This window comes from Heloderma suspectum, chromosome 2 (assembly GCF_057233095.1).
Source record: "Heloderma suspectum isolate Gila_16-S chromosome 2, 16-S_ref, whole genome shotgun sequence".
Lineage (NCBI taxonomy): Eukaryota > Metazoa > Chordata > Lepidosauria > Squamata > Helodermatidae > Heloderma > Heloderma suspectum.
This window is the reverse complement of record NC_139459.1, coordinates 54056307-54079845: the sequence shown is the minus strand read 5'-3', so window position 1 is coordinate 54079845 and position 23539 is coordinate 54056307. Positions and strand designations below refer to the sequence as shown.

The window sequence follows — 23539 nt, the reverse complement described above, 5'->3', positions numbered from 1 at the left end:
GCTCCATGTTTTACTGTTCCAAAGTATTAATATGTGTGTATCCCTTGTAGTTCACCATTCGAAATAAAAAGTGGTTTAAGGTTCAATCAAGTTAATGTCATTGTGTTGGAACGAAGATGCATGTATACGCATGTCAGGTGGCGGTATAGTTTATTATTCTGAAAGTATAGTCTGTGGTTTCTCACTGTGAACTAACACTTCCCATCCTAAAATGGCTCCCCTCCCCCCGTATTGCCTACTGGAAGGACAGTGAGGTAAAGATCCTTCTTGGATGCTTTTACAAAGCAGGGAGGCAGAGTGGATAATGCATAGCTCAAACCTGCCCACCATTCATATTTTCCACAGTGCTGTGAGAACACATGTCCATAGGGATAGCGGAGAAATCCACCACGGACTCCAATGAGGCCGGATTCTTTGGAATCTGGCCCCCTGGAGTCCATGGCAGAACGGACTACCCTCCCGCCACCCCCAAAATCCCCCCCAGGACAGAACGTACTTGACGGTGGCTGGTCTGGGTCGCTGTCTTCGTTCGGCTGCCGGGCTGTGGAACAAAATGGCGTCCAGCATAGGGGACGCCATTTGCGTCCCTGCTCTTTGCCGTGATAGGCTATGTAAATATTTACATAGCCAATCACAGCCAACGTCAGGGACGCAAATGGCGTCCCCTATGCCAGACATCACCTGGTGTTACATCACCTGTAACAGAACAGAACAAAGAAACTGGTGATAATCAAGGGGAAAACTGCTGTGGACACTTGAGCCTCCAAGCTGGTCTAACCCTAAAGACACCCTGTCTCTTTGGAGTGCTGCTGATATCATGCATTTGCATCCGCAGGCCGGCCGCGGCCAGAAGTCCAGCAGTGGCCGGAGCCGGCCGGTGGCTCTGTGGACTCTCCGCAGAGCGGAGCTGGCAGGGGAGGATTCTGGGGGGAGGATCGGATCGCTTCCCCCTCCCTGCGGATGCCCTGGACCAGAGCGGGGTAAGTGCTTCGTACACCCCGACATGTCCAGATGGATAACACTACTACCTTAAGGAAAACTCCCCCTATCTTCTCTGACAGATCCAGTTCAGGGATGGTTGGATACTGTGTTCTTGAAGAAAAGGAAGGGATTGCCCCTTCAAATTAAACAGAAAACAAGAGCTACCAAGGCAACAGCTAGTGACGAGTTTCTTGATGCCATAAATGCATTGCAAGCCTCTGTAACCACGACACGTAAGTCTTTCTGTGGTAACTGCATGGTAAAATTCCACTTTCCAGAGGTGTGTTTGAATGCATTCTCCTGTGTTGCAGTGCGCACCATTGAGAGAAGGGTCTCCAGACTGGAGAGGCTCGTCTTCGCTGGAAAAAACAAAAGGACACTGGATGAAGTCCCACCAGCAAGGCATGGAAAATAGATGGAAATCCACAGCACTCACTGTACAAAGTTACTTTGTTTTATAAATAGTACAGAATGATTGTTTTTACTGGGGGGGTTGATAACAGCATATGTGAAGTGAGCATTGCATCGATCTGGTACAAAAGACAAGGTTTTTTATTTTCTTAACAATTGACATGACTGCTAAGACCAGTTACCTTTCAAAATAAATAAAAATCGGTTTGTCTAAAGCATCCTTCCTGACTTTTAGCTTGCTGGTACACCATGTTAGTGGAGAGGCAGTTTCAGAAAAACTTTCTGCACATTATGTGGTTTGAGAAATACCCCTTGTTACTTAAGTTCCTGCTTGTCAGAACTACCATAGTTCTAAACAGAAGTTGAATTAAAGGTCAAGGAGTAGTGTGAGAAACAGATCATTACATGGCAAAAGCTCTATGGAGTTGTTATTCCCCATGGGACATTAACTTTGTAGGAACCTGTAACAGAACAGAACAAAGAAACTGGTGATAATCAAGGGGAAAACTGCTGTGGACGCTTGAGCCTCCAAGCTGGTCTAACCCTAAAGACACCCTGTCTCTTTGGAGTGCTGCTGATATCATGCATCACCGGTGTTTGGGGACTATTACTGATGACACTGCTGGGCCCAGGATGCACAAGAGAGTACTCCTGTGCAATAGTTATTATCGCATTTTTCCATTCTGTTCTTGGGGCATTATTATAGGGATGTACGAAATTCTTACCTGGCTCTGCGCCAGGTAATCCATGGGGGGGGGGAGGCACTCCGTCCCTCCCCTCAGAATCCTCCCTGGCTGGCTCCGCTCCATGGCGACTCTGCGGAGCCGCCAGCAGGGGCCGCCCACAGCCGGACATCCAGCCACTGGGCTGCACAAGGACTAGGGATGGCGGAGAATTCTGCCATGGATTCCAGTGAGGCCGGATTCTTTAGAATAGGGCCCCCCGGAATCCGTGGTGGAATGGCCTCCTGCCCCCCGCCCCCCCGCGGAATCCCCCAAGGACGGCACTTACCTGGGGCGGATTCGGCGGCGGCGGATTCGGCGGCAGCTCCGGCGGCGGATTCGGCGGCAGCTCCGGCGGCGGTGGCTGGTCTCCTGGCCAGCCGCAGCAGGGCTGCTGCTGCCGCCATTGCCATCCTCACACCGTGATAGGCTACGTAAGAATTTACGTAGCCTATCACAGCTAACGTAAAAAACAAAACAAAACGCAGCGTACGCAAATGGCGGTGTCTATGGTGGCTGCCATTTGCATGGCCTATTTTTCGCCGACTTATCTTACGTAAATATTTACATAAGATAAAACGGCCAAAAAAAAGGGGAATGCAAATAGCGTAGTGGATGCCGTAGCGGTCGCCCTTTGCATCCAGCTAGACAGCCGTGATAGGCTACGTAAGAATTTACGTAGCCTATCACGACTAACATAAAAAAACCCCAAAACACACAGCATACGCAAATGGCAGCGGCTACGGCGGTCGCCATTTACGTGGCCTATTTTTCGCCGACTTAGGGGCGCAAATGGTGTAGCGGCCACTGTGATGCATGGTTAACTGAGGACAGGTATGACTTACCATCAGGAACATCATCACAGCCCAGGTATTGCTGCACATTGATTGAGTGCAGGTTCTGAAATGTATCTGCTGATGGGCCGGAACTCCTGTTCTGGGAGTGTATTTTCTTCAGATGTTTCACTGCAGCCTTCAGGATATGTTATTTCTATACTGGTGGAGAGACATTTTGGTCTAACTGTAGCATCTCCATGCAGAATGCTATGCAATTCTAGGGATGGCAGAAAATTCCGCCACGGATCTTGGTGAGGCTGAATGCCAGTGCATTCGGCCCCCTGAAATCTGTGGCGGAACAGCCTGCCACGCCTCGCGCGGACACCCCCCCCCCCCAGGATGAGACTTACCTGGGGTGGATCTTCCGGGCGGCGGCAGCTGCGGCGGCTGCGGCGGTGGAGGCTGCGGCGGCTGGTCTTCCGACCGGCTGCTGCCACTGCCATTTGCAGGGGCTTTTTTTTTTTTTTTTTTACAGAGACGTGATAGGCTATGTAAGTTTTTACGTAGCTTAAAACGTCTGGGTAAAAAAAAAAAAGGCGTACGCAAATGGCGGCGGCTGCCATTTGCGTACACGTTTTTTTTTTTTACCCAGATGTGATAGGCTATGTAACCTTTTACGTAGCCTAAAACGACTGGCTAAAAAAAAAAAGGCGTACGCAAATGGCGGTGGCTACGGCCACTGCCATTTGCGTTCCTTAGTTTGGGCCATCTTAGTCTACATAAATATTTACGTAGACTAAGACGGCGAAAATAAGGGGAACGCAAATAGCATCCGCTACGCTATTTGCGTTCCCCTTATTTTTGCCATCTTAGTCTACGTAAATATTTAATTAGATTAAGACGGCAAAAATAAGGAATGCAAATGGTGGTGGCCATAGCCGCCGCCATTTGCATACACATTTTTTTCCCCCCCAGAGCCCTCCGCAGCTGGAAATCTGGCTGCGGATGGCTCTGGCCTGGCTGGGCCTGGCCGGCTGCTCTGTGGAGCTGCTGCGGAGCACAGCCGGCCACAGAGGATTCCGGGGGGGAGGAACGGATCGCCTCCCCCCTGTTGAGGATTCCGGGGGGAGGGACGGAACACCTCCCCCCCACCATCAACATAATCCATGAAAGGTAAGTGACTTTCATACATCCCTATGAGTAATAAGGACAGGTGGTAGCATTGTTGCATTATTTTTAGGGGTGTACGAAACCCCACTTACCTTGCTCCGCTGGGGTCCGCGGGGGGGGGAGGCGATCTGGTCCTCCCCTTGGAATCCTCGACAGGGGGAGAGGTGATCCATTCCTCCCCCCCCCCCCCCGGAGACCTCCCTGGCTGGCTCCGCTCCGCGGCGTGTCCGCATAGCCAGCAGCTGGGCCAATCCAATCCAAAGCCACGCTGCTGTGGATGCAAATGGCGTCCTGCATAGGGGACGCCATTTGCGTCACTGCTGTAGCCGTGATAGGCTGCGTAAATATTTACGTAGCCTATCATGGCTAAAGCAGCAACGCAAATGGCGTCCCCTATGCAGGACGTCATTCTTGGCCGCACATCGGAGCAACAGCCAGCAGCAGCCAGATCCAGACCGCCAGAGGCAGGTAGGATCCGGTCCACGGGGACTACACGAGGTGGCGAGGAGGATTGCTCCATTCCGCCACGGACTCCGGGGGATTCTTTAGAATCCGGCCTCACTGGAGTCTATGGATGAATTCTCTGCCATCCCTACAGATTTTGCATTGTGGTTAACCATGGTTCTATATTCGAACCGCATATTCTTTGTCTTTGAGCGGCACTCAATTGCAGTGCATATGTGGCCACGCTTTGCCATCTCCTGTGATATACTTTCAAGGAAGTCAATATTCCTGTGACTGCTGTGCAGTTTTTGCTGCATTTTCTACTCTCCGCAGATATCAAGATAGTCAATGATTCATGGTGCCTCCAGGACACTCCTCTTCCCTTACTTTTGCTTGCCATTAGGGCAAGAAAAGAACGACAACACACAGACTGTGTGTATGGAGTAACAGGGAGATGGAAAGTACATGCAGCATGCAACACACGGCTCCTGCAGGGTTAGAAAGTATGAAAACACATGCACATGAGATCCCACATAAGGAATGGTTATATAGTAGGGTACGACAAGGCTGCATATTGTCACCCTGCTTATTTAACTTATATGCAGAGTACATCATGAGAAATGCCGGGTTGGATGAATCAGAGGTCGGAATTAAGATTGCTGGGAGAATTATCAACAACCTCCGATATGCAGACGATACCACCCTAATGGCAGAAAGCGAAGAGGATCTCAAGAGCCTCTTGTTGAGGGTTAAAGAGGAGAGTGCAAAAGCTGGTTTGAAACTCAACATTAAAAAAACGAAGATCATGGCATCTGGCCCCATCACTTCCTGGCATATAGAAGGGGAAGAAATGGAAGCAGTGACAGATTTTACTTTCTTGGGCTCCAAGATCACCGCAGACGGTGACTGTAGCCATGAAATTAAAAGACGCTTGCTCCTTGGGAGGAAAGCTATGGCCAACCTAGACAGCATAGTAAGAAGCAGAGACATCACCTTGCCGACAAAGGTCCGTCTAATCAAAGCTATGGTTTTCCCAGTAGTAATGTATGGCTGTGAGAGCTGGACGATAAGGAAGGCTGAGCGCCGAAGAATTGATGCTTTCGAACTGTGGTGCTGGAGAAGACTCTTACGAGTCCCCTGGACTGCAAGGAGGTCAAATCAGTCCATCCTAAAGGAAATCAACCCTGAGTGCTCATTGGAAGGACAGATAATGAAGCTGAAGCTCCAATATTTTGGCCACCTAATGCGAAGAGAAAACTCCCTGGAAAAGACCCTGATGCTGGGAAAGACTGAAGGCAAAAGGAGAAGGGGACGGCAGAGGATGAGATGGCTAGATAGCATCACGGATGCAATGAATATGAACTTGAGCACGCTCCGGGAGAGAGCGCAGGACAGGAAGGCCTGGCGTGCTATGGTCCATGGGGTCACGAAGAGTCGGACACGACTGAACGACTGAACAGCACAGCACAGCATTCTTAGAAAAAAAAGGGGGTTATCTTAGAAAATGGAGCTATATGGAATGGCATTAGCGGTAAGGTCTTGGCGCATGATAAATGTACTTCCAGATGCACCACAAAGGAGAATAAAGAAAAATCATTTGGTGGATAAGACTTTCCCCTTATCTGCAAGGTCCATGTTTGGAACTATGCACATGCCCTGTAGCAATGTCCAGGAGGACTATCGCTCACGCATTCAAAGGGACAGACAACAGCAATGCATTTTGCAGACATAGCAAAGGGCACTATTTTCAATCAAGACCAAGTGAGACAGTTCTGCCACCCCTAAGAATATTTTTGAAAATTTTCAGACTGGGCAGGTTCTATGTCGCTGCAGCAGTGTCTGCTGCTCTGCGTCAGTGGGCCCACGTTTGGATTTCACCGAGTGCAAAGAATATGTTTGTCTGCACAGGAGGGAGTCCTGTGCCAGGTCGATTTTAAATCAGGATGGAAACCAGCCTTCCTTTATAAAAAAAATGTTAAATTTGAAGGTCTAATAGGGGTCAAAGATGGCAGATATGGAGAAGGAAGAAGCATTGTTGGACACATCCCATGCAATAACATTCTGCCATTTTTAGGGAAATGCACTCGCCATGTTATGTCCATAATTGCAGGCAGAGAAAACGCCACGAAGAAGTACTCCCTAGCTCGTAGTGTCCTGATTTAGCAACCATACCTATGTTTTAATGCAAAATTTAAAAATGGTGTGCACTAACAAATCTGTGAAAGGCCATGGGGAGATGGAAAAGGAAGGAATCGTTAGTACAAGCCCTGGGCATCCATTTAAAAAAATAATTAAAAAAAATATAATAATAACCATGACTTTCTGTTAAGAAAGCAGCATTCACACAGGAGCAGAGATATTTTAGATTAATACTAAGATTAACATAGAGATGCAAAGGAGGGAGAATAAAGCAAAGAGAAACATTGAGAGAGAGAAAAGGGGGAATTAAAGGAGAGAGGAATAACATTGTATCAATTGGCAGAGAAAAACTACACATGCCATGACAATAGGCAAGTGAATCTTACCTTTGGATACATTGAAAAACAGTGATACCATCGAGGATTAAACATTGTAGCTGAGGACAACTGCAGGGAGAAGCAGAGTGGATGTACCGACTCCATGAAAGGGAATAAAGACATAGAAGAAATGCCCTAACTTATTTGGAGTGCTGCTTGCTGAGGTACAGCTGGTTGAAAGTAGTGGAAATCAAAGTGCCTCGCCGGACCTTCGCAGATTGTGCTACCCAAAAAAATGTTTAAAGGAGAGGTTGCTGAGCGCTGAGTAGCAGGCTCAGCAATGGCAACGGCCATGCAACTAACCGGCCCAAGGAACAGAACCCACCAAAAAGGAAAAATCACACCCACTTTGCTGCTATTGGCTGTGCACTGTATTGCAGGGGTGGGAAGGGAAACACAGGGAATGACAACAGTAAGAAAAAATACATTACAACATAAACGATGAGGTCGAAACGAAATAAATGAAATTATAACAGTAGCTTTATAATGGAACTCAACTCATTCATAACGGTATATAAGGAAATCATGTGCCCAAAACAGTTATGGCAACTGTTTTATAATGACATATTAATGCTTGTGTAGCTTCTGCCACAGTTGCCCAGCTATGAGCTCATAACACTGTCTATGAGCTTGGAGCTGGGAAACCGAAAAATCCTGTCTCCCCCAGACATTGTCTAGGGGACATAGGATTGCTCTCTCCATTGATTAATCTATGAGTTTTAGTTGATATATTGGTTAATTAATAGAATGAGTTTTCAGGCAGTTGCATATGAATAAAACCATAGTTCTGAAGCAAAAAAATCATACTGCTAAGATGTATTATAGCAGGCATCTTAGAAGAGGCATTCTTTGTTGTATGTGAACGCTTCTTTGAAAGGACCACCTCATTCCATGTGTTCTCACCCATGCCCTGAGATCATCATCTGAGGCCCTGTTCTGAGTGTCCCCACATACTTAGATTCAGTGGGTGGCTACTCCTGAGTGGGCCTTTTCTGTGGTGACCCCCAAATTGTGGAATGCTTTTTGGTGCCAGGCAAATACCTTTTTTATTTTCCCAGGCCTTTCAAAAGAATTTTCAACTGCTGCTTGCTTTATTTCTAATGATATGTTTAATGCTGCATTGTAAAATCATCTTTCTCCATGTTTTAGCTGCTCAGTTATTTATCTCTTTTAAATTATTCTGAATTGTTGTTGCTTTTAAAACAATTGTTTTAATGTGTTTCTCACTGGTTTTATTGTATTTGCTTTGTTATGTATGTTACTCTGAGAGCTTGGGCTATACGGAGACTAACAAATTTAATTTAACATACAGTGGAGAGAATATACATGTTTTGGATGTTGAGAACAGGAACATCAGTGGTCATCTCTACATTCACATCTGTAGAAAACCAACAGATGTAAACTTCTTACAGTAGGAAAGTTATCATCCTATACATTAAAAGAGGAATCTCCCCTATTTCTAAATGCCAAGATCATGAATTCCTCTTGAAATAGGCCAACTTACTGATGCAACAGTGACAAGAGAGAGGATGCCCTCAAAGATCTTGAGAGAAGCTCTATGCAAAGCCCACCCCCACCACCCACATAAGTGTGGAGAGAACAACCCTATTAAAGCCCAAAGCGGGAAACGAGCAAACTGACAAAATGATCTTGACACTAGCATTTGATACATAATTATACTGTTAGGCTTTGATGTCCTTGTCATTGTTAACATATAATTGCTTGTAAATTTCATTTATGTACTGCTAAGCAAGTGTGAATTGTTAGACAGGATACCTTTTTTTGCCACATAGTGATATTTTATGTTGTATGTTTATTGATTGTATTATTGTAACTATTTTTTAGTGTAGTAAGTTTTTACAGGATTATTTCCTTTAAGAAAATAATCCTCCATTGGTACTATGTATGCTACTTTTAATGGATTTTGATTATTTAAATCAGGAGTATACTGTTGATGAGGCTGACTGCTAGGTGTCATATGAAACTTACTTACCCATCCGCTGAAGGGGTCCATGGAGGCAGGGAGGTGATCCGTCCCTCCCACTGGAATCCTCCCCAGCCAGCTCCATTCCATGGTGAGTCCGCAGAGATGCTGGCCAGGCCCGTCTGCAGCTGGACTTCTGGCCGCTACCACGCAAATGGTGTCTGGCGTAGCAGACACCATTTGCATCCCTGCCCTTGGCTGTGATAGGCTACGTAAATATCTACGTAGCCTATCATGGCCAAGGACAGGGACACAATGCTATTTGTGTCCCTGCTCTTTGCCACAGATGGCTGTGGAATGGAGACAGAGAAAACAACGGACCTGGACCAGCCGCCGCCAGGTAGGGTCCATCCCGACCAGCCTTCACGGCGGGATGGCAGGGGGGAGCAGTCTGTTCTGCTGTGGACTCTGGGGGGCCGGATTCTAAAGAATCCAGCCTCATTGGAGTCCGTGGAAGATTTCTCCGCCATCCCTACTGACTGCTTAGATCTATGTAATTAATAAGTAATGGATTGTAGGTGAGTTGCATTATTTTTCTTGTATTTATGTTTGAGCTTTCCCAGGGTGGGTTAAGCAGGATAGAAAAACAGATAGTAGTATACATATTGTTTCCTTCATCTGGATGGTTACATTTTGATAACTGAAGGAATCTAAACAAGATATATGGATTTATTTAGCCTAAACTTTGTGTGTTTATATTTAACAGATTTGTAGAGGATGTTTGGAAATGACAACTAGATTACATGTCGTCTAGACTGTAATTATCTGATTGGAAAACTACTTATTATAGCATTTTCTTGACCTATATAGTGTGTTGCCATATATAGTTCCACCTGGAATGCGTTTACAAGGGGGAAATATAATCAAGATTTAAATATGGAATAATGGAATATTTTCATTCTTGACAACATGGACTGTGATGTAAGGGAACCTAAAATACAAGCTATGCTGGAGCAGCCCATCTCTCATCCATTACTATTTGCCACCAAAGAAGACCATATAGTTGAAATGCATTTGGCAATTTGGACTGTTATACATTTAAGCAATAGATGGTTAACTAAATCTTTATTTCTGTGTCACAAATACTTCATTTGTTGTTGTTTTTGGTACTTATGTTTCTCAAATGGCTTATGCATAACAATATAAGCGTATGATTTGTTGTATTTTTATTGTTCCTGACCTATATTGTGTCCTGACGTAGTGGTGTGCAGTCACCCTTGAAAGAGCTTGAAAAACAACAACAGTATTTATGTATTCAAAATATTTATAAAGTGCCTCTTTGCCCAATAGGTGCTCACAGTGATGTACAACTTAAAATAAAACAATGTTGATAAAACAAAATAAAAACAAATGCTGCCAAATAATCAAATAAAAACATATGTGCAAGCCATCTGTAAAACAAAATCAGAGTGACATTAAAATCTGTTAAAAATTTGATGAAACAATATACTACCCATCTCAAACATGATAATGTGGGGGCCAATCTGTTCTTCCTATGGAGAGAGTGTCAAAATTGGGGAGCAGCTACAGAAAAGGCCCTGTCCTGTGTATCCACCAACCTAGGGAACATCTAGACGTGCTTATTACTCTGGGGCCGGCGCGAGTGGAGACCCTTTTCATTAGACGATGCAGTCGCTGCCTCACAGTCCTCTGTGGTTTCCGCCTGGAAAATGTGGATTTCCAAGGTGAAGTTTTCCTCTGAATTTTTCAGCTGCTGCGCCTTCACCGTGGCAGGGTGTGCTGTCTAACCATCCCTCAGGTGACAGCATGGTTTGCTGTGGGTGTGGAGTGGGCTTCCCATCCTGCCCGCAGTTGCGGTGGGAGAGGGGATGGGAGAGGGAAGCGGCGCTTCATGCCACCACCGCCGAGAGCAACTGTGTCCCTCTCTGCTGGGGCTCTGCTCTGCAGAGAGGGATGCAGCTGCGATGGGAGAGGGAACCGGAGCTTCGTGCCACAGCCACCATGAGCTTTGTGGCTCGTGGCAGCAGTGACAACACTTGCTGGGCTGCTGCACCGCAGCAAAACTGCTCAGTAACTCGCCCCCGTATATCTAGGTCGTTGAGCATCCACAGTGCAGGAGCTGCACAGCTCCAACAATGCAATAGACCCAGTCGGCGCCATGTAGATGGGGCCCTAACCTCTCTCTAGGTCAGGGGTGGGGAACTGCTTTCAGCCTGAGGGAGGGCCAAATACAATTTTGGAGGAGCTCATGGGGGTAAAGGGCAAAATGGGTGGAGCGAAAACACAACCAAATGCTAGCATATTGTAGCTTAGAGCTCTCAATTCCAGTAGTGGCATTTTAACTACTGCTGTACTAAAAATTTCTCCCACATTTTTTCAACCATTCTCATAGGGATGTCAGAGAATTCCGCCACGGATCTGGGTGAGGCCGAATACCAATGCATTCAGCCCCCCCCCCCCGAAATCCATGGCAGAACGGCCTGCCCTCCCCGCCCCCCGCGGATCCCCCCTGGGACGAGACTTACCTGGGGCGGATGTTCCGGATGGCAGTGGCTCCAGCGGCAGCTTCAGCGGCAACGGCAGCTGGTCTTCCGAACGGCTGCCGCTGCCGCCATTTGCAGTCTGTGCCCCCCCCCATTCGTGATAGGCTATGTAAAGACTTACTATCACGTCTGGGTTTAAAAAAAAAACAAACGTGTACGCAAATGGTGGCGGCTATGGCCGCCACCATTTGCGTTCCTTATTTTTGGCCGTCTTAGTCTACGTAAATATTTACGTAGACTAAGACAGCAAAAATAAAGCGGAATGCAAATAGCGCCCGCTACGCTATTTGCGTTCCCCCTTATTTTCGCCATCATAGTCTACGTAAATATTTACATAGACTAAGACGGCCAAAAATAAGGAATGCAAATGGCGGCGGGCATAGCCGCCACCATTTGCGTACGCGTTTTTTTTTTAATCCAGACATGATAGGCTACGTAAGTCTTTACGTAGCCTATCACAGCTGAATACAGGGACGCAAATGGTGGCGGCTACTGCAGCCGCCATTTGCGTCCCTGCTAGCCAGCGGCCAGATGTCCAGCTGCTGGTGGAGCCGGCCGGTGGCTCCGCGGAATCCCCCCGGAGCGGATCCGGCCGGCCAGAATTCTCGGGGGAGGCGCAGAGCACCTCCCCCCCCCAGTGGAACCCGGCGGAGCCATGTAAGCGGGGTTTCGTACACCCCTACATTCTCATTCAGTTGAATAGAAAAGAAATGGCTTTCAAAAAGAAATTTGAAGGAGGAGAAATTTCAGAGAAATCCTCATGGGTTGAGTTTGGGGTTCTTGGGCTTACCTTACTTATGAGGTGGCTGAGGAGTGTACATGAGCATCCTGTCTGTCAACATACAATAATCTCTGTGGCAGCCTGTGGTCTCTCTGGCTTCCCGCACTTCAGTTAAAGCCATCATGAGGAAGACATCGTGAGACAATTCCTCCCACTTTTTCAGCTCAGGAAGTGCAGGTGGCCTGGGAATAGGGATGGACGGAACACTTACCTTCCGTTCCGTTCTGTTTCCATGGGGGAGGAGGCGCTCCGTCCCTCCCCCCGGAGTCCTCGAAGGGGGGGAGGCGATCCGGTCCTCCCCCCCAGAATCCTGCCCGGCCGGCTCCGCTCCGCGGCCAAGCCGTGGAGCCACCAGCTGGCTCTGGCTGCCTGCAGCCAGACATCCGGCCGCTAGGCAGCCCTGCAGGGACGCAAATGGCAGCTGTCATAGCCGCTGCCATTTGCGTCCCTGTATTTAGCCGTGATAGGCTATGTAAATACTTAAGTAGCCTATTACGGCAGGGGGGGGAACCCAGTGTATGCAAATGGCGGCAGCTACCGCCATTTGCGTATGCTGGGGTTTTTTCCCCCTGCCGTGATAGGCTACGTAAATACTTACGTAGCCTATCATGGCCTCCGCAGGGATGCAAATGGCGTCCCTGCGTTAGCCGTGCTAGGCTATGTAAGTATTTTTGTAGCCTATCATGGCTATGAAGAGGACGCGAATGGTGGCCGCAGGACGGCTGCCATTCACAAAACAGCGCAGACGGGAGCAGGTAAGTACTCCATTTCGCACGCCTTTTGTGGGTTGGGGGCGGCGGGGACTTTGTCCTGCGTGCCTTTCATGGGTTGGGAGGGCAGGGGCTTCGTTCCGCAATGGATTTCGGGGGGCTGAATGCACTGGCATTTGGCCTCACTGAGGTCCGTTGCAGAATTCTCTGACATCCCTACCTGGGAGGCTGCAGAGCAATGGGGAGATCTGTAATAGAGAGAGAAAATGCACACAGCACCCTTGGCCACCTCACAGCGATTAGGTAAGCTCAAAAATACCACCAAAAGAAATACAAAGTTCTGCCTCAGAAAAGTGGAAGCCTCAACATAGTAGATGCTGTTGCCACTTGCAGGAGCAGTGCCATAAACCAAAAACGTTAGGAAAAAAGAACCTGTGCTACAAGCCCTGCCAAAAGTGAGCCCTATCTGTGAGAAATTGTTGGAGAACTTCTCCTCCCCTAGGAGAAATTCAGTGAAATTGTGTGTGTGTCCCCACCCCATTTCTCTGCCCACAAATAGACTGGAGAATTTTGGGAGGCCATTTGTGCACAGCTCTAATTTCAACCTTTTCAAATGGTACAATTAAAAAAAAATGGCACAAAAGTCAGGAAATCACCGAACCATCAGTGACTGGGGGAAAGGAGTGGGGCCATTTGGAGAACCCTGGAGGGCTGCATTTGGCCCTGGGCTGGAGGTTCTCCACCCCTGCTCTAGGTGGTGGGGCATGTATTTATTTATTCTTTATTGTATTAATAATAGTTGCTGTCAAGAACGACGGCCTGTTTCCCACCAGGAGACCAGGCCTGGACTGGGCTCATGGAATAGTGTGTTATCTGCCAGCTGTTTGGCCCTGTTGCTCAAGGCCATGCTCAGTCCCTGCTAATTGGGAAATAGGTAACAGCTGGGTCTGGTGGGAGGTTGTCCCTTTGGGGGCTGAGCTGGTGACTGACTAAGGAAAATCTGCCCTGGTTTGCTGGGCTGGGCCTTAAAAGGAGGCTGAGGGAGAGGCATGGTGTCTCTCTTCATCATGGTGGTTTTGGACCTGCTGTCAGCTGGACACTATCCTGGGAGGCCCGTACTTAGGTATGTGAAAGGATAGGCTAGCCAATTTGGTTATTTTGCTTGGGGGTGTGGCATAAAGGCTCTCTGTGCATGCTTTGGTTTTCCTCGCAAGTTTTTAGCTTTGTAATCCTCTATATGACCTACCACCTCTTATTCCCCCCTTCTCTCTATCCCTTCCCCTGTAATAAGTTATCCACCTCCAAGTTGGGGGGAGCCTCTATTATTGGTTAAGCAGCCCCTGCCCATCAGATGATATTAACTCCAACCCCCTGACTCTACCTGGAAGTATGTTCTATGAAGTGACTTTCACTGGTGTGATACACTTGCTCATGGAGCCCTGAGCAGAGCAAAGCCGGCTCCTTCAAAAATCTGGGTAAGCCATGATTGGCTTCTCCTTCTGTCATCGTGGAGAAACCCCCCAGGTAAAAGCTGATTCTCCTTTATCTTAAAAAAAAAAAAAAAGGTGGAAGAATGAAAACTTTTGAGGAGAGCTAAGGAAAAAAAATATGGTCTTTTGATATTTCTTTGATGAAAGAGGGACAGCATGATGAACCAAAAAGGGAAGACCACTCTAAGCAAAAGGAGAAGCAAAATGGCTTACTAGTTGTTCCAGTGCCCTTGTTATTCATCTCTTCTGACACCATGTGTTGTTTGGGGGTGCTTGACAGAGGGCACCCTGCTATTTGAAAGACTGTCAGAGAACAGTCATTTATTTGAAGACATCCTGTATTTGAAGGTCCGAGTCTGGTTTAAAGTCCAGTTTTGGTTTAAAGATAAAGAACCATAAGAAGGGAGAAAAGAGGCCTTCAGCAGTTAACACTTGGACACCAAAATGTCCAAATAACAAAATTTCCAAATTTGCAGCTAATTAGCACATGCAAAACTTATGCATATCATGCATATCTCTATCCTCTTGTGTTCCTGCCACCACCAACTTTTTATGATTTCCTACTTTTTGATGATGTGTAAGTGGCCACACTACAGGAGTGAGGGGGAAGGGCTGAAAGAAAGTGGAAGGGGTGTGGGAAGGGCTGAAACCTCAAGAAAAGTCACTTAGGGTACAGTCCTAAAGGACTGCTACTCTTTAGATGCAGGGCTCCAAGATTGCAGCCCTCTACCCATCCAAAGCTTTGCCAGAAGAGCCAGGCAGGGCAGGTGTAATGACGGAGACATTTTTTCCTCCCATTCCACCTTTAAAAGCATTTTCAGCTAGACGGGGCTCTTAGCCTGTCTATTTGACTTAGGGTGCAATCCAATGCATATTTGGACAGAAAAAAGTCCTACAGTTCCCAACATGCCCCAGGCAGTATAGCTGGCTGAAGGGATGCTGGGAGTTGTAGGACTTTTTCTGTCTAAATCTGCATAGGATTGCACCCTTACCTTGCCATGAGCAGGGATGGGCAATGGAGAAGCTTGAGGCTGCAGTGGATCACGTTTCTCCCCTTCCCCTCCCCCTTCCCCTCTCCTCCCACCATTCTGCCCCCTTTCCTCCCTCCCTCCCCCTCCTCTGAGGTCACAATAGTGACCTCAAAAAAGGAGCTGTCACAGAGTTTCCCATTGTGACTGGGGGTGGCAAGAGCCATGCTCAGATCGCACCCCCAACTTGTAGCTGTCTATGGCCTTGGTGGGGGGATCCAGCATATCTTACAGCTCCTCAAATGCTGTCTTAGGAGCCATAGGATTGCTCTGTTAAGTAGTGAACAAACTATTGTCTTTACATTTCCCAAACACCCATAGCAGGCGAAAACAGACACAAAATGGGATTTACTAGGGGCAGGTCCCTGGAAAACAGGGTGAGTTGGAGTGCATGCATTTGTGGAAGCATGCCTCACATTTCAGGAACCATTGTTCAGATGGCAGTAGAGAAGTTGAAGGCCTGGGTCTCTCACCTTGGCCTCTCCTCTGTTTCTATTGCAGTGCAGACATTACACTTAATAGCATGGTATGTTCAGTCAGTTTAACCGTATTCTTTGTAAGGAGCAGATTCCTACGTGGATTACAAATTAGCGGGGTGGGGGGTAATGTTCAAAGAACAGAGCCATCACACATAGCTATCTTTCTGTCCTATATGCCTGTTTGGATATGGACAGTCAGATACAGATGGCAAGAACTATGATTCATAACTACAATTATGTGATATGAAAACAGGATTAATAACAGAAGATAGCTTTTTGAAGCAAAGACAATGAGAAAGGGATTGATGTTGAGTAGTTGCTTTGGATTCTATCAAAAATGAGCCATTTGTTTTAGTGCAGGACAGATAAGGAGACAGCAAAACACACATGAAAATTAAGAGGAGCACAAAGTTAATGGGAATTTCAGGAAACATTTTTCATGCAAAGAATGCTGCTGTGCCAGGATGATATTAAATATGAAATTGTTTAGAGAGAAACTATATAATAATTCAAGCACTATAGATATGTGAAATGTTTACCTGCTTAAATGGAATCACTCTGTTGTGCCTACACCTCTCTTTCAACACACACACACACACACACAAACGGGGAGAGAAATATACACATCTATATGTCTAAAATTCTGTATTTGTTAGATATATTATAACAACTCAGAAAAAGTGTGAGATTGAGACGTTGAACCAAATAGAACCCCAATCCTCTGGATCTACTTTAACTACTACATCATAAATAGCAGTTAAGTAGCACAGCCTGGCAGTTAAACTCCATTCACTTCATAATACTTGGAGTTTGGAAGTACTTGGGCTGTGGTGCTTCCAGTTCTTCCCCTTTCCTATAGCCACTTGTCTTGCTCCAGGTCAGAACAGCTTATATAATCATAACATGCCTCACACAGGAGTTATCCATAGTCCTTCCTTAGCCCAGCTCCATGTATTTCCAGGATTAATCCTTGTGCTGCACATTATGCTTTTAAGTCTGATGGGTCTATGTGGCCCCGCCCAGTTCCTTATTGCCCAGTTTGCTTACTCCCAGTAGGCCTCGAACCTGAGGGTGTCATGGCTCTGGACTTAGAGACTCAGCATCACCCTGAAGAGAACCCTCAGCCGGATGGGGCATCAATCACCCTACACCAGGGAGAACCCTCAGCACCCCCTCCTGCCATCTCTGGGCCCAAGGGTTAGGCTGTCCCTTCAACCTCTGCCTCCAAGAATGGTCCTCCCAAAACTTCCCATATGCCTCAGCCACATAGGTGCTTGAGGCTACAGAAATGACCATGGGTCCTTTAAGGTTTGCAGTCACTACCCAGCAGGGGTGGAGCCTCTGAAGGACCTGTGCTGACCAGCCTACTTAAGCCCCTGGTTGTTCATAGTCCTCTTCTGGGACAGCAGCTCTCTTCATGAGGAACTACTTCAGCCAAGCAGCTCCTCCAGCGCACCATCCACGTCCTGCTAGTGTTCTGCTTTGCCATTACCTTGTTGCACCGAACGTGACTTGACCTACCAGATGTGACCCTCGTCTCGACTTTTCTATAGCTGAGCCTCTGTGACTGACTGGCCACTTGTGGACAGCATATTTGGGGGGGGGGGGCTCTTCCTTCTTTTCACAGCTTTTGCCACTGCCACTACCTCTGCCTGCCTCCTCCCGCCACTGCCTGCCTCCACTGCACTCTACCATGTGTGCTAGACAGAACACTTAACTTGGCCTTGGGACATCCAGGTACCAGAATACTTTATATAGAACAGAAGGTCAGGGAAGAACACTAAGGAGAATTATAGTCAATTTATTTTGCTATCACTAAAGTGACCTTTATTTGGCTTCTGGATTCTTCCCCAGTACAGTTATTAGAGTTTTACAGTGTAAAGAGAGAAGATCATATCGACTTAGAAGTAAATCCTATTTAGTTCAATGGGGTGTACTCACAAGCAAGAGTATAGGATTGCATCCTGTTCAATAAGTGATAGACATGCTTCAACCTTTTCTGGCAACTTCTCTGCAAACCTGCAAATTCAGTACATAAAAATGCTGAATGGTTTGGCCAAAACTGCAGAGCTACAAAACTTACAAGCCTTGTAAAACAAATAGCTAGAGAGTTTAAAGTGCCCAGCTTTGCCAAGCAAGTTAAAATTCTTCTACAAAGGAAAAAAAAATAGTATAAAACTCTTCAGAAGATTAAGAGAAATAATCAGCAGCAATAAACTGCAATTGGTAACCAGGAGCCATAATGTTGTAATCTTTTGGAAAATAAATTATTACTTTCACTTATGAAGGTAATATTCTCTTGACCTCAAATGTTTCCGCTAGTGCTTGGGAATATCACTTTGAATCAGTACTTAATAGAACAAAAGTAAGTGTAGCCAACACTTATTGAATTGAACATGATGTTATGGACACTTGGCTGCCTGTATCCTTTAACTGGACCCTTGTCAAATAACAAGGCTTCTGATGAAGAAGCAGTCCAAACTTTTCAAAAATAGGTTCCATGGGTAGATCTCTAGACATTTGTAAGAATCCATCTTTCCAACAAAATCCCCAAGGCCTGGAACACCAGCACTGCTATTGCCATTTACAGAAAGGGGAGTAAAGCTCAGACTATAGTTACAGCTCCATAAGTCTAATAAACACTGTAAGCAAAATTAATTATATGCCAAATACCTGCTTAGTACATTAGAGGATTGAGTTTGGGGGAATAACAACATCTGAGAACCAGGCAGGCTTTAGACCTTCTTTTTCTTCACCATGGACAAAGTTTGTATACTTATTCAATTAATAAATATACCCAAGAGAAGCAAAAATTGTTTGTTTCCTTTGAGGACTTAAACACCTTTTATTCTATAGATAGGCTATGGGTAATTGTACATTATACAAATCTTGATTGCAGATCATGGCTTATGATTAGAATGCTGTATACAGATACATTTCTGAACTTTAGAGCTAGTTTTTCTGATACACTATCGATTACTATCCTAGCTCCTGAAGAGGAGGCCAAAGAAACCTGCATTCTTGCCCATTACTTGTTCAGTTTTATAGCAGCCATATTATCCCTGATCTAAGTGAATGGAAATTCTTTCCTGTCACTGTTGGCAAAATAAAGTTATGTATTTTTCTCTGTACTAATTACATGATACCATTCTCTCATGCACACATAGATTGGAGGTGCTTGTTACTCACTGCCTTTCTTTTCTGTCTTTTTGTAAATGTTAACACTTGCTGTGCCGGGCCTGGGAGAATCACTGCACAGCTACCTAGAGCCCAGCACCAGCTTCTTGCTGCTGCTCCCTCTCCCTCCTCTGCCTGCACTATCATGTCCTCCTCTTCTTCCTTCCTGCTGTTTGTGGGATGTTGTGCCCAGCCACTCGTGCACTGAAAGCGGACTTTAGAAGAGGTGGAGAAGAGAAGCCAGGACGGCCCTCCACAAGGGGGATGGGTGGCACACTGGCATGGGAGGGCACACCAGGGGGGCCCTCAAATCTAGAGTCAGCCCTGACTTCTGCATCAATTAGATAAATTTGGTTTTGGTAAGGAACCTATTAATGTCTACCACAGGGGCATTGAAACTTGTTCAGCCTGAGGGCCAAAATCCATTTTTGAGATGCTTTTGGAGGCCGTCATTCTGTGGTAGGCAGAGCCGGATGTAATAGGGGTGGGGCCAGAATTCCAAAAATACCAAAATGCCAGCCTATTTTAGCTCACAGCTCTTATTAGCAGTAACAAAGCTTTAGGGGAGGCACTCCCCACATTTGAAGTGGGTAGGAGGGAACTGCACAAAAGGTGAGAAACCACCAAATGATAGGTGGTTGTTTTGCCAAAGGCAGAGAGGTTCTTTCTTGGATTCAGAGCAATGGCTACACAAGGGAGTTAGAGTCAAAAAACTATATTAACTATAGCAGGCAGACTACTACAGTTAAACCTTTGATGTTATAAACCAAAACTAAGCAAACTACCTTACTCCTCTGTTCTGCTGCCAGGAGCCCCAGATAACAACAGTGGAGAGACTCCAGTTAGCCAACATGCAGCACCTCCACAGTCCTGGTCTGTGCCAAAGCTCCAACTGGGTGACGCTCTGGAGGGACTTATATACCCAAAGCCTCCCGTGGCTATGTGCTGTCTCTCACAGCTCCCTCATCAATCACACCTGCTGTGATGAGGTCATGATGGCTAAGCATTTTTTCATCTTCAGTTAAATTAGCAGGTGGACCACAGCCAAAGAGACCCTCCCTGCCTTCCACTGTTATACCATCCTAACTGGTTAGAAAAATGAGGAGTCAGGCCAAGCAGCTAGAAGGCTCTTAAAGAGGCCTGAGAACTTGGTTTTTAAGGTCTCACAGGAGCTGCAGGTGTAGTAAAAATGTAACCTAAAAGCCATTGTATGTGTCTTAAGCAGCACGTAGTATTGTGAGAGCTGTGCATGCCTGCAATGAGCAGACAGTAACCCTAAGATAAGGTTGCTAAGCAAACCGCTGGCAACCAATCAAAGGTAACACGCTGGCTGAGGAATGCAAGCTGAGTGATAAAACTGTAGCGTGGGGGTTGCCCAGGGTCGACTCTGCTTTTGAGCGTGAGCTCCTCTGTCGAACTGTTTGCAAACAATAAAATCGAGTTGGACCCAGCCTGAAGTTGACTCTCCTCTTTGGGGAAAATTGGACTCGCCTCCAGGGGGCAACACTAGCATTTTGTGCAACAATTTGGCAATCAGTCAGGAGTCCCTTGGACCACCCTGGGGTCAAACGACAGAACCGGTGATGGTGCCTGTGAGGCGCGCCGGACCGCCTTTGAGGTCTGCCACAGCACCAGAGAATGGGGGTAGGGACACCCAGGAGGTTAAAGGCGTGGACTCCATTGATTGAGTCAACCAGGCTGAATGGGTCTGAAGAGATGGCACTAGGGTGCTGGGCAGAGTAAGTATTTGATTTCCCTTCTGTCTTTCTGTTTGAGTTGCCTTCGGAGCGTCTGAGGTTTGTCAGACTCTGTGTAAGCATCTGAGGTTTGTCAGACTCATGTAAGCGTCTGAGGTTTGTCAGGCTCCGTGTAAGTGTCGGAGGTTTGTCAGGCTCCGTGTATGGTTTCAAATAGAGGTAGGCACAATGGGGTCGGGTAGCTCCCGTTTAAAAAGCTCTGCCACTCCCTTGGGATGCATGCTCAGGAACTTTAGGAAGTTCAAAAGAGATTTTAGAATTAAAATGGCCAAGGGTAAATTGACCTTCTTTTGCCAACTGGACTGGCCAGCATTTGGAATTAGTTGGCCAGACATAGGATCCTTTGATGTAAATCTTGTAAATGCTGTATATAAAAATGTGGTAAATAATGGGCAATAGGATCAATTCGCCTATATTGATTGTTGGTTGAATTGGTGCAGAAAGAATCCCCCTTAGTTACAGAAGTGTAAATGTGTAAATGTGTTACTGGCAAAGGACCGCAGGGGCAAGAGACCCTGGGTGCTGTCTGAATCAAGTGGTGAAATAGATTTGCCTCAGGGAAAGTGAGGTTATCAGCATTTGGATAAGTGCCAACCAAAATCCACTGAAGGTGAGAAAAGGTTGAATATAAAGTTCAATATTGTAAAGTCATGATGGTATGCTCCGAGGTGAAGCCCAAAGCCCCTGTTCTCCCTGATTCAAGCCCCACGGGAGGAGACCTCCCCAAGGTGCCCTGAGCTCCCCCCGGTCTTATTCGGTCTGTTAGGTTGGGAGGAGAGGTTGTTGGGGAGGGAGGGGGCCCTCCAGAGACAGTTTGTCTGCCACGTATCCAAGTTTGTTAGAAGAAGCAAAAGCAGTTGAAAAAGTTCTGAAGAAAGAGATTTGTTTGAAGTCTTAAAGACTGTGGCAAAATAAAGAAACAAAGACAGAGCAAGTTCTTAAAATATCAGGGTCTGTGTAAGCTTATCTCTGTCAGCCTACTCAGAGCAGAGCCAAGGGGGACTTGCCTAACCCTCCTTTGCGGCGGCTGATTTAGCCTTAGCAAGCAGAGAGGCTGGAAGGTGTCTGTGAGGACCTGACAAAAGAGTGAGATTTATAAAAAAAATAAGACAGAGAGTTTTTGTTAATAACATCTCTTCTTTATGGCCTTCTTTGTCAGAGGCACTCTGCACATGGACTGGAACTTTGGACAGTTAAAGACTTGCCATAAAAAGTACTGTGAGGCTTGTCATAGCCTTAAACTCCCGTTGTTGTAGATTGTGTGTTTGTTTGTGATCAGCTCAGTGTACAGTTTGATTTGTGATTTCAACACTCAGATAAAAAGCTGCATTTAACTGAAAGAACTGAGTATATTTAGCCTTGAGAAGAGAAGACTGAGGGGAGATAAGATAGCGCTCTTCAAGTACTTGAAAGGTTGGCCCAGAGATCTCTTCTCGATCATCCCAGAGTGCAGGACACGGAATAATAAGCTCAAGTGACAGGAAGCTGGATTCCGGCTGAACATCAGGAGAAACGTCCTAACTGTTAGAGCAATATGACAATGGAACCCATTACCTAGGGAGGTGGTGGGCTCTCCCACACTGGAGGCATTCAAGACGAGGATGGACAGCCATCTGTCAGAGATGCTCTGATTTGGATTCCTGCACTGAGCAGGGGGTTGGACTCGATAGCCTTGTAAGCCCCTTCCAACCCTATTCTATGATTCTATGATTTCCAAGGCTTTGATTTCATTTACCCTAATAAAGCATACAGATACAAATAGCTAGAGATTCACAGACTACAAAGGAAACAGCCTTCAAAAAGTTCAAAGAGAAACTACGAAAGTTAGTTTCCCTTTAAAAAGGGGGGCAGCAAATTCTCTTAACTTAAGAGGTGAGAGGGAAAGAGTCCCCCACTCTCCCGTGATACTTCTAAGCCCAGCTGTGTTTCTGAAGCCTGAGAAAGTAGGGGTGGACGAAAGTCACTTACCTGTCCTCGAAGCTTGTTCGTGGGGGGGGGGAGGTGCTTCGCTGCTCCCCCCGCAAAGTTCAGGCCGGGGGGGGAGGCTTCCTGCCTCGCCCGGCCGAAATTCAGGCTGGGGGGGAGGCTTCCCGCCTCGCCCGGCCGAAATTCAGGCCGGGGAGGAGGCGCCTCGCCTCGCCCGGCTGCGAACTCCAAAGTTAAAAAAAAACAAAAAACGCCCCGTGATAGGCTACGTGACGATTAACGTAGCCTATCACGGCTAGATCTGCAAAGTCAGCCGTGATAGGCTACGTTAATCGTCACGTAGCCTATCACGGGTGACTTTAAAAAAAAAAAAAGTGCATACGCTAATGGCGGCCCCCATAGGGAGCCGCCATTCGCGTTCCTTATTTGGTCGCTGTAGTCTACGTAAATCTTTACGTAGACTATGGCGAAAATAAGGGCAACGCAAATAGCCTTGCCCTTATTTTCGCCATAGTCTACGTAAATCTTTACGTAGACTACAGCGACCAAATAAGGAACGGGAATGGCGGCTCCCTATGGGGGCCGCCATTATCCGTACATGCTTTTTTTTTTTTTTTTTTAAGTCACCCGTGATAGGCTACGTGACGATTAACATAGCCTATCACGGGTGACTTTGCAAATCT

General features: G+C 46.6%; 1 long non-coding RNA gene across 1 annotated transcript; it reads right to left on the bottom strand.

Annotated features, from left to right (window-relative positions):
- Positions 1-23085, bottom strand: LOC146352258 (uncharacterized). Its single transcript, XR_014787647.1, has 5 exons — positions 22899-23085; positions 17938-18015; positions 7030-7089; positions 2960-3104; positions 1-1340 (listed from the first exon to the last, which is right to left on the bottom strand). It is a non-coding gene; the product is annotated as an uncharacterized LOC146352258 (long non-coding RNA).
- Positions 23086-23539: the final 454 nt, after the last annotated feature.